Source organism: Eublepharis macularius, chromosome 11, assembly GCF_028583425.1.
Source record: "Eublepharis macularius isolate TG4126 chromosome 11, MPM_Emac_v1.0, whole genome shotgun sequence".
Classification (NCBI taxonomy): domain Eukaryota; kingdom Metazoa; phylum Chordata; class Lepidosauria; order Squamata; family Eublepharidae; genus Eublepharis; species Eublepharis macularius.
This window is the reverse complement of record NC_072800.1, coordinates 60,920,937-60,936,011: the sequence shown is the minus strand read 5'-3', so window position 1 is coordinate 60,936,011 and position 15,075 is coordinate 60,920,937. Positions and strand designations below refer to the sequence as shown.

General features: G+C 44.1%; 1 protein-coding gene across 2 annotated transcripts in view; it reads left to right on the top strand.

The window, feature by feature from the left end:
• The window catches only part of PPP1R9A (protein phosphatase 1 regulatory subunit 9A), a 175,909-nt gene that overhangs the window by 80,750 nt on the left and 80,084 nt on the right, over positions 1-15,075 (top strand). The window lies entirely within an intron of this gene.

Genomic DNA, 15,075 nt, shown 5'->3' with positions numbered 1-15,075 from the left:
GTTTGACCTCCAGTCCAGAACTACAATGTTGGTTGTGGGGGTTATAAATGCTCATATTCTTGAATCTGTATTGCTAGCTTACATTTTAAAAGGATAAAATTTCACAAAAAACAGCCTTAAGTATTTCCGATCTGTCACCACAACAGTAGGAACATAGACGTTCCATTTCCCCAGCTCTTTCTCAGTTTGCCTTAAGTATCTTTGAGTTGCTCTGAAGCAATTTTTTTTTTGGCTAGGCTGAACTACAGATGACCTCCATTAGCATGAAAAATAAAAGTTCTTTTCAGCTTAAGCTTCTCTGCTTTGTTTTTTCACAACCCATCCTTTGACAATCCATCTCTGACTTGTAAGATAAGCATTGGTTTGCACTATCTATCTATCTATCTATCTATCTATCTATCTATCTATCTATCTATCTATCTATCTATCTATCTATCTATCTATCTATCTATCTATCTATCTATCTATCTATCTATCTATCTATCTATCTATCTATCTATCTATCTATCTATCTATCTATCTATCTATCTATCTATCTATCTATCTATCTATCTATCTATCATCTATCATCTATCTATCTATCATCGTCTCACTTGGACTCAAGGCGGATTGCACAGTGTAAGTCAGTACAGTCAATTTCAAAGACATTTCAAATAAACAATGTAATAGGCAGGGTTTTTTTTCTGGGAAAACAGGTAGTGGAACTCAGTGGGTTGCCAGCACAGGGGGCAACTCTTGGCAGGAGGTAGTACCCCTGGTACCACAAGCATGTGCGCAAAGTGTGCGCATGCTCCCAGGACCACACAATGATGTCACGTTGGGTCAGCTGGAACAAGGGGGACATTTTTTAAAGTTTAAATCGCCCTTGGCAAAAATGGTCACATGGCTGGTGCCCCCGCCCCCTGCTCTCCAGACAGAGGGGAGTTAAAATTGCCCTCTGCACTGCTCCAGTGGCACGGAGGGCAATCTAATCTACCCTCTGTTTAGAGAGCAGGAGGCGGGGCCACCAGCCATGTGACCATTTTCAAGAGGTGCTGGAACTCCGTTCTACCGCGTTCCTGCTGAAAAAAAGTCTTGGTAAGAGGGTATATAAATGCAAATTTGCAAAGATTTAAAATCAGCATCTTTACCCCAAAATGAAAGGTGGGCAGCTCAATCCTAAGGGGGGTGGGGTGGAAAATGCACAGGGAGAAAACAAAGCCTTGCACGGGCGTAAATGGCTCTTACGTCGATGTAAACCCCTTTTCGCCAGTGCCCGCCCAGGGCGCACTACTGCAGATGGGTTGTCGCCGGCAGGCACGCCTGATGGCCAGGCGGAGGCGTAAGTGCAGTACAAGTTCCCGTGTCAGCGTGGGAGGGGACAGGGCGGGGGGTGCGGCTGCGAGTTAGTCCGCTTCCAAAGCCACTCCAGGCTTGGGAACGCCCCTTGCAGCAGCGGAAAGTTATGCCACAAAAAAAGGAGGTGTAGCCCATAGGCGCCCATTGAACAAGGAAAACTCGGTCCCCTCTCCCGGTGCCCAGCCCTACCCCCGCGGCCCAAAGGAGCATAGGATGGGAACTACCATGGGGGCCAATCCGCATGCGCTTCCGGGGTGGGTGAGCCCCCTCCCCGCACCCAATCACCTGCTTATGCACACCACAAAAGCTTCAGCTGTGCTGCTCATGACGTTAGGTAAATGAGCACGCAGCCGGAGGCTCTGCCCATCAGCCTCCTGCTACGGGGACTTTGTGCATGAGACAGGAGAGTGGGTACTCATGGTGGCAAGCCATGAGTGCACTGGGGGGACTTAGTGGGAAAAATGGGAGAACTTTGCACTCACTCAAGGGAAGAAGGGCAAAATCCAGAATGTCTGGCTAACTAACAGTAACCACTCAAGTCTCCTTGCAGGTTATCTGACTCTGAAGTTCCAACTCAGTAAGGAGAGAGGGAGAACTATCACGTAAGAAGGAGATGGGGCGGCGGCTAACCCGGGTAGCTGATTTGTGCTGGCTGCCCCCTCACCTGACCGCTAGCCTCTTCAGGTGAGGCTCAGCGGGGGAGGGAGTGGTGGCGGCAGCCCCTGCCTGCCCCAGAGGCAGTTGCCCGGAAAACTACTCTTGATGTAGCCATTTGGGGGCTGCCAGCTACCCATCTGGGTGCTCTATTCAGACTCCCTCAGCTGGAGACCCTTCTGGCAGAGGAGGAAGTGTGGCCACGGGTCAAATTGACTGGGTGTTCGTAACTACCTGTTGACTTTCTCCCTTACAGAATAAAATCATCCCAAGGCAGAGCGCGTCCTTGCCAGAGGGTTATGCATCATCTGGTCGCTGGCTGCACCTGTGGGGCTACCACTGCTGCTCTCTACTATATGCATCTTCCCAGATGTTGCAGAGTGGGCTTGGCCTCGAATATGAACTGGGCTGGGTTACTTGCAACACATGTGTCGCTTTCCCTTGTAGTCACGTTGCACTCATCCAGGAGATGACAGAGCATGTCTGCTTCAGCAGGGAGCAGTTTCCCAAGGCAGTCCACATCTCAGCCTCGCCCCAGGGAGCGCAGAACGAGGGCTGAGCGAACTGCCTTGGCTCCTTTTCCAGCCGAGGGATGTTGTCACTTTTTCCAGTTGAAAAACTTGGAAAAACATGTTGAAAAAAACCAAACTGCTGTGTTTGCATGCTTGTCTGACATTGCCAGTAGCCGTCCCCCCAACTCCCCGTCGGAATGTCCTCTCACACATCCCCGCAAATGTTTTCTGGCTCAGAGCTGGGATGGAGGGCTGGGCTCTGCTGCCAAGAGGGGCAGGTGTCAAGTGGTGCCCCGTCCAGCTTCCCTGCCCCCTTCCTCCCCTCAATTGTAACTTCAGGCAGTGGGGTGTGGTTCATTAATGTCTGGGGGAGGTACTGAGAACTTTCTTTCTCTGATAGTCTGAGCTGCTGGCATCTGATAAGCCAGGAAGATGGTCGCTGCATGTGAGAAATTGCTGCCAGGGGGTGGGGGATGTGGAGTTACGTCTTGGAATCTCTGGGCATCCCCCTCCTTTTCACTGTTTGCAGAAGCAGGGATGGACTTGGGAAATGTGGCATGGGGAGGGGCTATCAGTCCACGCTGGGGGATATCACCCCAGGACTGGGGCATGGCTGTTGAGGTCCAACCCGCATTCTCGCATTGTAGAGATGCAGTGATGTGTTCAAGTGGTGGCGCTGCAAGTTTGTGAGCGCTTTTCATTCCTCTTGCTTCCAATCGACCTTCTGGCCCCCCACATGGTTTCCAGTGGGCATTCCTGTCACTCATTGAAGAACCTGCCTCCTCCCCCACACCTGCCTCTCCAGAACCTGGGGGCTAATTAGGAGATCCCCAGAATTGCAACTGATCTCCAGGCAACAGAGATCAGTTCCCTAATATCTGGCCCTACTTTTCAGGGAGGGGGAACCTGTTTCTTGTGGTGGTGGTGGCAACGACGATGAGGGGATTTGCTGGCACGCCGAGCTGCAGCCACTGGCCAGGCCCTCATCAGCAATGGTGGCTGGACGGGCAAGAGGGTGGGTGTCCGATCCGCACCTTAGATGTTACCTTTGCCTCCTCTCCCTGGCAGGAATGTCTGCTCCCAAAGTGTGTGTGGGGGTGTTGGTGAGCTGAGCAGCAGGGATCGCACCCTCCGTATTGGCTGTGCTTCTGCTTGCCGCTCGCCTGCCGTTCTCAGAGGAACGGCGGGCGCGTGCTCTTGGCGGCAGCTGCACCTCGCTGAGCTTGGCTGCCGGCAGGACTCTCCAGCAAAAGTCCATAGGGAAGAGTGGAGTGGCGCTGCATTTATGTCTACGTGTGAGTGACAGCACTGCCTCTCGGTTTAAGATTGAGCTCTCAATCTTCAAAATGAGATGCGCCTGAGAATTTGGAGCGTAGTTTTTGTCTTTTTTCTGCTGGAACGTGTGTCTTAGCTGAAGTTGTTCTAAGCTAAGAGCTATGTAGGAACCATGTGGCTGACATCTTCTCAGATGTATTTTAAAAGGACTTTCTGGAATGTGTATGTTTTGGGGCCCTGTGTGGTAATCTCATTTCAGCACACTAAGCAAGCCTGTATTTTGTACATTCTATTGGAAGCCCGTTAGCTCCATTTGTCCTAAACACAGCCTTTACCCAATACCCCATATAAATAAATTCACTGTTGAAATTGACTGGACAAGATTGAAGGCAACTAATGTTCTCATCTGGTTCAGCACAAGGGAATATCCATAATATTCCTTTTTACTTCTTTTTAAAAAGGCAACATGAGTGCATAAGTGGATAGCCGTGATAATACATTCAGCTTTATGCTGGGAGAGGTCATCTGGAAGTCTGGGCTGAGTTACCACCAGTATGCAGATGACATTCAGCTCTATATTACACTTTCAGCAGATCCTAGAGAGGCTGTGGAAACTGGGAGCAAGGTGCCTAGAAGCAGCTTTGGGATGAAAGAGAGCTAACAAGCTGAAACTTAATTCCAGCAAAACAGAGGTGCAATTGGTGGGAGGACGATCTGATCCAGGAACTGGGATGTCTCCTGTGCATGGGATTGCACTCCACCTAAAGGAACAACTTGGGCATGCTGCTGGGCCTGTGCTTCCTTTTGGATAAAGAGGTGGCAGCAGTTTCTAGCAGTTCCTTTCACCAGCTTTGGCTGGTGAACCAGCTGTGGCCCTTCCTGAATGGGAAAGATCTTGTCACTGTAGTGCATGCCCTGGTGACATCTAGATGATATTATTACAGTGCACTCTTCATGGGGCTGCCCTTGAAGGCTATATGGAAGCTAGTTGGCACAGAATGCTGTGGCCAGAATGTTTATTGGAGTGAGTAGTAGAGGCCAGTCTTGGTCCATTTACATTGGCTCCCAGTTTGCTTCTGGGCTCAATTCTGGATGCTGGTATTTACCTTTTAGAGCCTTTTAACAGATTTAGTCCCGCATAGCTTAAGGACTGCCTTCTCCCATATGAACCTGTCCATCCACTCTGGTCATCTTCAGAGGCCTTGTGTTGGGTGCCTCTGCCACCTGACCCTAGGTGAGTGGCAACCCAACAAAGGGTCATGGCATCAAAACTTTGGAACTCTCTTTCCAGGGAGATTTGTCTGTCTCTCTGTATCATTGTCTTCTGCCAGCAGGTGAAGACTCTTTTGTTTTGTTTTGCATAGTCCTGGTAATTGTTACTGGCCCTCTTCCATGCTTGTGGTGTTATGTGTTTTATATATACATTTTAATGTTTACTGCTGTAGGAAATCTATTTGGGTGAAAAGGCAGCGTTGAACTGTTTTAAATAAATAATAATATCCAACAATGTGTAGATCCCACCCAAGTTCAAGCACTTGATCTGTTAAATTCATTGGGGGAATTTTGAGCATCCCCTCGAGCACGTGCTTGTGTGGAAATCAGTGGGCCTGAAACTTCATCCAGAATATAGTGAGTTGGATCCAGACTAAGTTTTCCAGTGATACAATGGCACTTTTCTGCCTTTCCCTTCCCACTGCACCCTTTGATGTCTATGGAACACTACCCCTGGGGGACAGGAGGTGACCTTGAGGGGTGTCTGCAACGAGAAGAGGGAATCCAAGGAAGCTCTCAGTTTAGTTAGTCTTGGTCTAACCCAGTGTGTACTCGTTTTGGATATTTCCATCACAGAAACGGAGAAGAGAAATAAAATACTGATTAACCTTATCTTGTAAACACAAGAGTTGTTTGGCATTTTACAAAATACTTGGCTTGTACTTAAAGTTGTGACAGATACAGGCATGCGCACGCACACACACACACACTTTTCCTGAAAACAATGAAGATTATACAGTATAAAATATATATATATATCCTGTGTTTTGTAGTTACTGGAGGCCTATTTTCCTTAGCTGTCTCTCTGCTGATTTATCTGTTCCAAGCACAATTTTAAAAAACATTGTTTTGAGTTCTTCAAAAATGTTGGTTTGCTTACACAGCTGATGTTTCCATGCTCATCCGTGACCTTGCTTGCATGCTTGTCTACTCATTATTATTTTTTCCTAAATTATATTTACAGCTGGTACTTCCATACCAGTTAGGGAAATATCACAGATAAATCCCTACTTTTGGCTTGTAGTATCACATCCTTTTTTGCCCTGAATGCCATATTTGGAGGAATTAATGGACTAAATTCTTTTGGAAATGGAAAGCTGTCTGATTTTTTTAGAGGCACTGATGTGATTAAATGTGATATAATACACTTTGTAAGAGCACTTAAAGGATAAAACATCCCTTTGCTTAATGTAGGTAGCTTTACATCTTGCTTAGATGCTGTTCATTGTGCTAGTGAGAAAGAGAGCAAGAATACAAAAATGTCAGCAGAGGGGAAAAAGCTCTTGTCAGCTCAAACGATTTCTGCCTGCAGGTGCAATTGAGTTAAGTTCACATTGTAAAATAATCAAGGACTGGAGTAGCACTGGGAGATTTGTAGCATGTATTCTGATTAAAAGGTTTGTTTTTTTAAAGAAGAAAAACAGTGTTTCTAAAGCTTTTTCTTTAATTCTGTTTTCTATGACCATTTGTGTACACATGTGCACACACATGTTGCCAGTACGTTGAATATAGACATTGGCTGCATTATTACAGGTATTCATACAGTCCACTGAGGCACTCTCCTGTGCAGCTCCCACTGAAGTTAAGAGAAGTGCAACTGTGTAAGCAGTTGGCCTGGCCTCCACCATGTTTAATAGCTGTTTGATAGCCACCTGTGATATAAAAATCACAGGGCCCCTGAATTAATGCAGCCTGATCTGCAGCAAGGGAATTTCAGCCGGCATTGCTGAGTCCCTCCCGGGAGATTAAGGCATGAAAGGAATGTTCATGCAAAATGCTGAGGATCGAGGTGATTTGATTTACTGCCCCACCAGTTGCAGGTGGAGCTGTGACAAGAAAGGGCCTCACTGAGTCACCCCACTTAACACATTCCGATACCCTCCTTCTGTGATTGCACACCCACCTGAGAGCCAGGAACAATCAATCCACACTGATAAGTTCTAATTTGTCCCTGGGAAGATACCGTCCCTATCTAAATGCATCAACTCAGTATACTGCTTCTTTTCAAACCAACAGGAGAACATTTTGCATTTCCTTTATCACTCCCCAGCAGCACCAATCAAAGGTAATCAAACCTTTGTCATTTCCAGGAACTGACCTTTAGGGCCTTTGTTCCAACAGCTGATGGGGCTCCCCATCCTCGGGGCATGCTTTTCCCTATAAGAACCAGGGCTTTGCCCCATTCAAACTGTGCATGCTGTGCCCTCAGATCTGAGCATTATACCTTTAGGACAACTTTCCCTAAGACTCTCTCTCTCCTGGTCGAGAATACAGGACGTTTGAAGCTCTCTTCTTCTGTGGAGCACGCTGCTCCTCTGATCGGTAAATACGCCCCCTCCCTCATTCTATTCCAACCTCTGGCTAATTTCTTAGGACTCTGTGTTTGTGTAAATAATTTTTATTGCTTGTGTGTGTGTATTTTTCCTCTTCAAATGAAACTCTTTAACCTTAAAAGCACCAAGCCTCGTCTGCTACCTTGGGGAAGGGACCCCGTAAATACTGGTGGAGTTATCCCACAGTTACCCCCTCGCATAGCCTTCCTGCTTGCTGCTAATTCCATCCACTTACTTGCAAAGAGCCCCATTCCTGGTAACACCTGTGTTTTTGTGAAGATGTCCTTCATCACTGGGGCTTTGCTTACAGAAACTTCCAGGGAGATTGTAGAAAAGAGCAAGTGTCCAGTAGCACCTGAAGATTCTGAAGAAGTAAGTTGTGGCTCATGAAAGCTCATACCCTACCACACATTTTGCTTGTCTTATAGGTGCTGCCTTATGGGTTAGTCTTATAGGTGCTTCTGGACTCTTGCTCTTTTCTTCTGCTACAGATAGACTAATATGGTTACCCATCTTGATCTATTTCCAGGGAGATTGTTAAACTGACTGTATGGGATGTGTGTAACTAAGATACAGTGCCTGTAGGGCACTGTACATTTTATACTCCTTCTGTATTAATATGCACTTGGAGATTCAGAAAGTAAAACCTGTTCAGGTCAGTTTACAGGTACTTTTTCAGTTGTTTTGGTGAGGGTCAGCACAAAGTCTGTGCATTATCAAACTTAATTCCCTGTTTTGAAGCCATAAGTGGATCTTAAGAACTTAATTCAGAAGGACTGCCTGTGTAATAGACCATATGGTGCAAAATTCTAGTCTTTATAAAGAATTTCCATTATTTATTAAAATTGTGCCCTGATTAGTTGTAAAAATAATAGTTAATATTAGTGGGTGTTACCAATTATTTCAGATGGCTAGCTGTGTTCATCTGCAGTAGAACAGTAAGTCCAGTAGCGCTTTAAAGACCAACAAGCTTTTTAAGGTATGAACTTTCGAGAGTCAAAGCTCGAGTTGAAGTATCTGATGAAGGGAGCTCTGACTCTTGAAGGTCTATTCCCTGAATAACTTGTTTGTCTCTTAAGATGCGATCAGACTTGAGTCTTGGGGTCCAAGGACTTCACACAGTATAGCCTGGGAAGTGGCAAGGGATATATTCAATTCTGTAAGACTGTTGTGGAATTCAGAGTCAGGGAATGAGAAGGAACACTTATATAGTATTATTGGAGGTGAGCTTCCTACATGAATCTTCAGAGGGAGCATCGTGCTGGGGGATGGAGAAAGCTGGACACTAGACCACAAAGGAAATTTTATTTCTTGGTTGATACTAGGATAACTTGCTGGAAATGGGGTTATTTGTAATTTGTGCTTCTGAAACTTCTTTCTCCCATTGTTTACCCACTGTTTTTTCATAAAAAAACAGCATGAACAGAATCAGCACTTAAATAGTCCTTTGTTCAGTTATCAGAACTGGAAACTTGTCTTGTGAATTTTTATGCTCCCAAAATGTGATTATAGGTCCAAGCTGATCAGTGGAAAGTAAAAATAATGGCTTATTTAAAGTCAGAGCAGCCCCCCCCCTTTAAATAGACATGAATTGCATCAAGGCAAATATCTTTAATTGGATGGGGGTATTGATCCAGCTTTAGCAAAAGCAGTAACTGTTTAAGTGACAGTTTTATTTTTTTAAAAATATGAGTGCTGGGAGTTTGATTGATGAACGTACATGCAATTTCTGTTGGTACTTTACACGTCAGCTGTTTCTCCTTTTGTGAGAAAAGAGCTATTGAAAAGCACACAAGTTTTTTTTACCTCATCTGCTTCCTCCAAATGAAACCTTTTGTATGGATGGTACTGAGTACTATATACATTTTTCTGTGATGACTTGCATAGCCATGAATGGGATAAAAATCTTGACAGGCATATATGTCACATACCCAAGGGCAGAAGACACTGTGTTGAAGAAGCATAAATATTTTCTGTCATAAATTATGTGACATTTGTATGTGTGTAGCTATACATAATTACATATATGTGTATCCGTATTTTGAATTTTATAGATTAAAATGCTGGAAGTATTCATGAAAATGCTAATTTTCATTCAAACGCCAGTTTATTTCTTTCAAGTCTGTATGTGACTCAAGCTTCCACAGTGCTTAGAGGAGTGATAGGACAGTGATTTTAGTCAGAGCAGTTCATCTTATATAAGAATTTCTTCCTTTTTCCTGATGACTTTGATGCTTTTTTGGGTTACAGATAACCATAAAATGATGCAGCATACTCATCTGTTGCCTTGACAACACTGAGGCTTGCTAAGGGCAGTGACAGAGATGCTTTCAACTGCACATCATGTTAGTTTTTCCTTGAGGTGTTATTGTTGATTATCTCTGTCCACCATTGCCTTTTTTCAAATGTTTTGAAATGATTGTTTCCAGTTTTCCAGTAGTACGAAGCAAGAGCTTTTCTTCAAGCCGAGTATCTAAACTTAAGTAGCCATGAAATTTGTCATACCGATGAAAACTCCCCACTGGGCATGTGTTGAAAGGCATGTTCTGCACGAACCATGTGATATGATATATGCCTCAGGCATTTCTTGGGTAATATAGAATATCTTGTCATTCTTAGCACTGATAATTTAAGGTCTTGTTAAACTTAGTGGGGTTTTCTTTCTGTTAGTAAGCTTTGCAACCTATGTATGATTAATTCCAATATTTGCTTTCTATATTCAGTGCCAATTATAAAATGAATTATTCATTCAGAATTATAATCTGTTTACAGAGGAGAATATTAATGATCTATGATGTAGAAAATATTTCCAGGATGTAGGCATTTTTCAGGATGCACTACATTTTGAATGACAGTTGTATAAAGAATAAAAGCCAAGAATAAAATCAAGTATCTTCAATAAGTAACTGGGTCGTCGGTGCTACTTGTCTTTCAATCCTCAGACTGCTCAAAGTTTTCTTTTTGATTAAATAAAAAATAGCATTTTCACATTCTTGTCTGGATTTCACTGAATTCATTTTTCAATATGTTAGTAACATCTACAAATTCATTATCTGCTCTCTTCCTATTTTGCAAGAAATCAAGAAAAGTAAAATCAAATCAGTAAAATTTCTTGCTAGAGGTTGTTCAGGCTGGTATGAAATCTTAAAATAATTTTACAGTCCAGCAGATTTATTCCAGTAACAGTGGCTAGTTAGAACAACAGCTTTGTTGAAAGAAACACACTTTCCATTTAGGGTTGTTAATAATATGGCTGAAAGTTGGATTTTTAATGGCAGTGCCCTTTTATTACCTTTTTGAATGATTGCTGCTTTTCTTTATATTCCCAGAAGTATTGTAAGGTTTCCTTGACAATCTTGCTAGTATGAAGGGGCCGGTGGAGTCTGCCAGGGAAATGTGGGATACTATTAGTACCTCTCAAAGCATGTGAACTTCAGATTCAACTCCAGAACGATTGTGTGCTGCAGTGTCATTTGAAACTTGGCAGCAAATACAGTCCTAACCTTGACTTTGAGGCAGTTTTTGTTACCTAAGAAAAGTGTTAAAACCAGGGCTTTTTTTTCAGCTGGAACGCAGTGGAATGGAGTTCCAGAACCTCTTGAAAATGGTTTACATGGCTGGTGGCCCCGCCCCCTGATCTCCAGACAGAGGGGAGTTTAGATTGCCCGCGGAAGGCAATCTAAACTCCCCTCTGTCTGGAGATCAGGGGGCGGGACCACCAGCCATATGACCATTTTCTTCAAGGGCAACCCACTGAGTTCCACCACCTCTTTTCCCAGAAAAAAGCCCTGGTTAAAACTGTTAATATTTTGTTTTGATCAGTAATTTGATTCCTTGAGTGATGTGAGATGGGTGAAGTGTGTGAGGATTTGGTTGAAGAAGAAGTAAGTTTCCCAAACAAGAACATGATCCTTCTTACAGTTAGACAAATGTTCGTAGTGTAAGAGTATGCAATTGCATGTTCTAATTTAATTAATCCTTTTAAATTTTGAATTTAGAGAAGAAGTGAAGAAATATTAATCCAGAAATAGGAGGGAGAATTCTTCTTCCTGTGGTGTTGGTCTTGCATTATTTTAAATTGTGCTGATGAATAAATGGGCCTCAGGCTTCTTTACTGTATTATTTTTATTATATAACTATGGACTGTCACAAAAGGAGCATAATGTTGGCACAGATAGGTATTCTTAACTGGCCTGTACCAAGACACCTTCTCATGGGATAGTAATGATAAAGGTCTCAGAACAAAGGTTATTAAAGTTTATTGGGTTTTTCATAAAGTTTGGCTCAGGCAAATGAAAATTTCTTGTTTCCATGTCCAATCCATGGGGCTAATGGTGACCTATAAATCTCTTTTAGTTGGCCCTGCAGTCATGAAGGAGAGCATACATCTCACTCCTGCCCTTGAGATCTGTTGAGGCATACATGAGATTCTCGCTTAGGTTTATATAAGATCTGTGACAGCGTGCAACTGACCCTTTTCAGTGATGGTCATAACCAGCAGTGGTCAGTGGTGGTCATCTCCCTCTTAAGAGAGCTCCATCTGAACTGAAGTCTAGAGCTTTTCAGTATGGTGACTATAGGTAAACTATGACCTTAGTGTCCATCTAGTCCAGCATTCCATTTTCTGCACTGGCCAACCAGGTATTTTTTTGAGAAACCAACAAACATCACACAGAAGGTGCAACCCCCCCCCCCCCCTTCACACTATGAACTCCCAAATGACTGACTTTCTGAAGTACATTGGCTTTGCACATGGCGGCAACATTCCAGCCTTTGACCACCCTCTCCTTTTCCATCACTCCCTCTAGTTCTTAAAAATCTAAGACCCTCACTCTACTAACTATCAGGACACATTTTACTTGATCTTTATCAGATCACATGCATATGCAGTAAAGAAAAAACACCAACTAATGTATAACATGGAAGATCTTGGTTTCCAAAATACAGGTTAAAGCCTTGCCTAAAACCTGGCACTGTGCTTCTAGGAGACACTTCACACGTGATAATTTTCCTACAGAGATATTATTCCACATAGGAAAATGTGTGTACTTATCATTTGTAGTCAAATATCACATTTTGCTTACTGAGATAGCACAATTGGTTGTGTTCATCACACATGACAGCATAAGTTCCCTTTTCTACAAAGCTGAAATATCAGTGCAGGAAAATCACATGAAAATGGGCTACTTTCCAATTTCAGTACAGTGCAAGGGACTTAGTGTGGTACATGCTGAGAAAATTCTCCTAGTTTACATCTAAGCTGAGAAGACTGACCTGTTGCTACTGGGTAAGAACCACCATGCATGAGTGGGTAGATGCTATTCAACAGCTTTTTGTTCAAATCAGCTTAACTTTGAATAACTGCAACTATGCATGCTGGTTGAGGTGTAGGCTTTTATCAGTGTTTGCATCATGATAAGAGAAAAGATATATTTTGCACGTTACTGATTGTCTGAATAGGGAAATTAAGAGGTCTCCATTACAGCAACCAAGTTGGTCTATAAAACAGCTCACATGCAGGGAGAAGGGGTTATAACAAAGTGGAGAGCTCTCAGGGCTCTCCCTGAAATTAAGCCTGTGAAAGCCACAGGCCTCTCTCTGTTGTCTCCTCCTCCTCTGCCAGCTGGGCCGATGCTGGAGTTTGAGGAGGCACACTCCAGGGGCTCCATGTTGAGGAGAGGCATGAATATGGCAGATGGCAGCAAAGGGGTTGGCGGCAAGGGGCTTGGTGTGGCAGATGACAGGTACAGGGCCATGAAGTGCTGCAAGGAGGAAGAGGAGGAAAAGAGAGCAATGCAAAGGGGAGGGCTGGCTATTAGAGAGGGCTAGCCTGGAACCCACTTTCAGAGGCTTTGCAACCACTCTTGGGTCCTGGCCCACAGGTTGAAAAGAAAATGCTGTAAAATCGTTTCTCTCAGCTATTCCGTGGGATTGTATACTTTTGCTGCAGTTGTCGCTTTAATAAATGTATTATGTGGTTTTTTGTTACTTAGCTTTTGTGAACATTACTGAGAGCTGTGTAGAACAGTGGCATATTTAATACTTTATATTCGAATATGGTTTTGTGTTCCTGGATAATTTATGTGACAAATCTTATGCTTTATCTTACAGTAATATATAATACTATTTATTTATATGCAGCTTTTGTTGTAAATCACAGCCTCATTATTATTAAGCAATTTATAATGTTCCAAGCCCGGCCACTATGCTGATAAAGCACTTACAAATTTTGGGGAGGGGTTGGGGATATTTTTATGAATCTCTATGAATTTTTAAAGTTAAGATAGTGGGGGTTTTTTACATTTGAGTTATACAATTTTTGTTGTTGAATTGAACAGAATACAATTTTTGTTGTTGAATGGAACAGAATTATGATCTTGCTAGATAGTGTGTTCATAACTATGTGGGTTAGGCAGAAGCAGATGTGGTGTATGCAAAAGTATGATAAGTCATCATGGGGCTATTGTGTACTGTAGATGATACCTTCCCCCCATTATTATATCTAATTCTGAACTGGGCTGTGGAGCATGGATGAAAAAGAATCTAAATAATGAGGCTAGGGCCAGACAAGGAGGATTTTTCTGCAAATGTGAGCCCTAGGTTTGCAGAAAAATCTGAAATCTTTAAAAAGAGGGGGGCGCTTCCATCCCCCCCCCCCAATAGAATCAATATTGGTTGCTTTCAGAGACAAATGACCATCGGGATCTCATAAGACTACATTCTGAGATCTTGGTGCCCTTTTCAGGAGGCAATAACAACCACTAGGCTTGGCTTCTGTTAGTCAGAATTAGAGATGGGTACGAACAGCATTATGAACTGAAAAAACCCACGAAAAGCCCAATCGGCTGTTTGTGAACAAGCTGTTCGTGAGGCCCCATTTCAAACGAACAAGTGACCCCTGCAAGCCTCGTTCATTGCGTCTATCAGCCGTTCGTCAAGCCAGACAGTCTGGTGCCTTTCAGTCAATTCCCTTGGCAACATAGGCATGGACTGTCTAAACTCTGTCTCCCTGCACCTCTCGCACTGGGCACAGCAGCCCAGCGGTGCCCGCTGTCCCAGTGCGAGAGGGACGAGGAGATTCTCCCCGCACCTCTCACACCGGGTGCAGCAGCCCGGCGCTGCCCGCTGTCCCGGTGCGAGAGGGATGAGGAGATTCTCCCTGCACCTCTCACACCGTGTGCAGCAGCCTGGCACCACCCGCTGTCCCGGTGTGAGAGAGACGAGGAGATTCTCCCTGTACCTCTTGCACCGGGTACAGCAGCCCAGCGCCGCCTGCTGTCCTGGTGTGAGAGGGACGAGGAGATTCTCCTTGCACGTCTTGCACCGGGTGCACTAGCCCGGCGGCACCCGCTGTCCCAGTGTGAGAGGGACAAGGAGATTCTCCCCACATCTTTCACACTGGGTGCTGCAGCCCGGCGGCACCCAGTGCCACTGGGCTGCTGATAGTTTAAAGGGATCTTTAAAGGGCCACGAACAACGAACATGTTCGTGAATAGGTCGTGTTCGTCAATGTTCGTTGTTTGCTGTTTGTGGGAGGCAATGAACAGCGTGTTTGGGGTTTCCCCCCCCATAAGTTCCCATATCTAGTCAGAATGCTGGCAGGAGTTGACTGAAAAGGGTAAAAGATGAAAGGGATGGAAACAAACAGGGACAGGGGAGAGAAGGAAAAGGAAGAGGGGTGGAAAAACAAA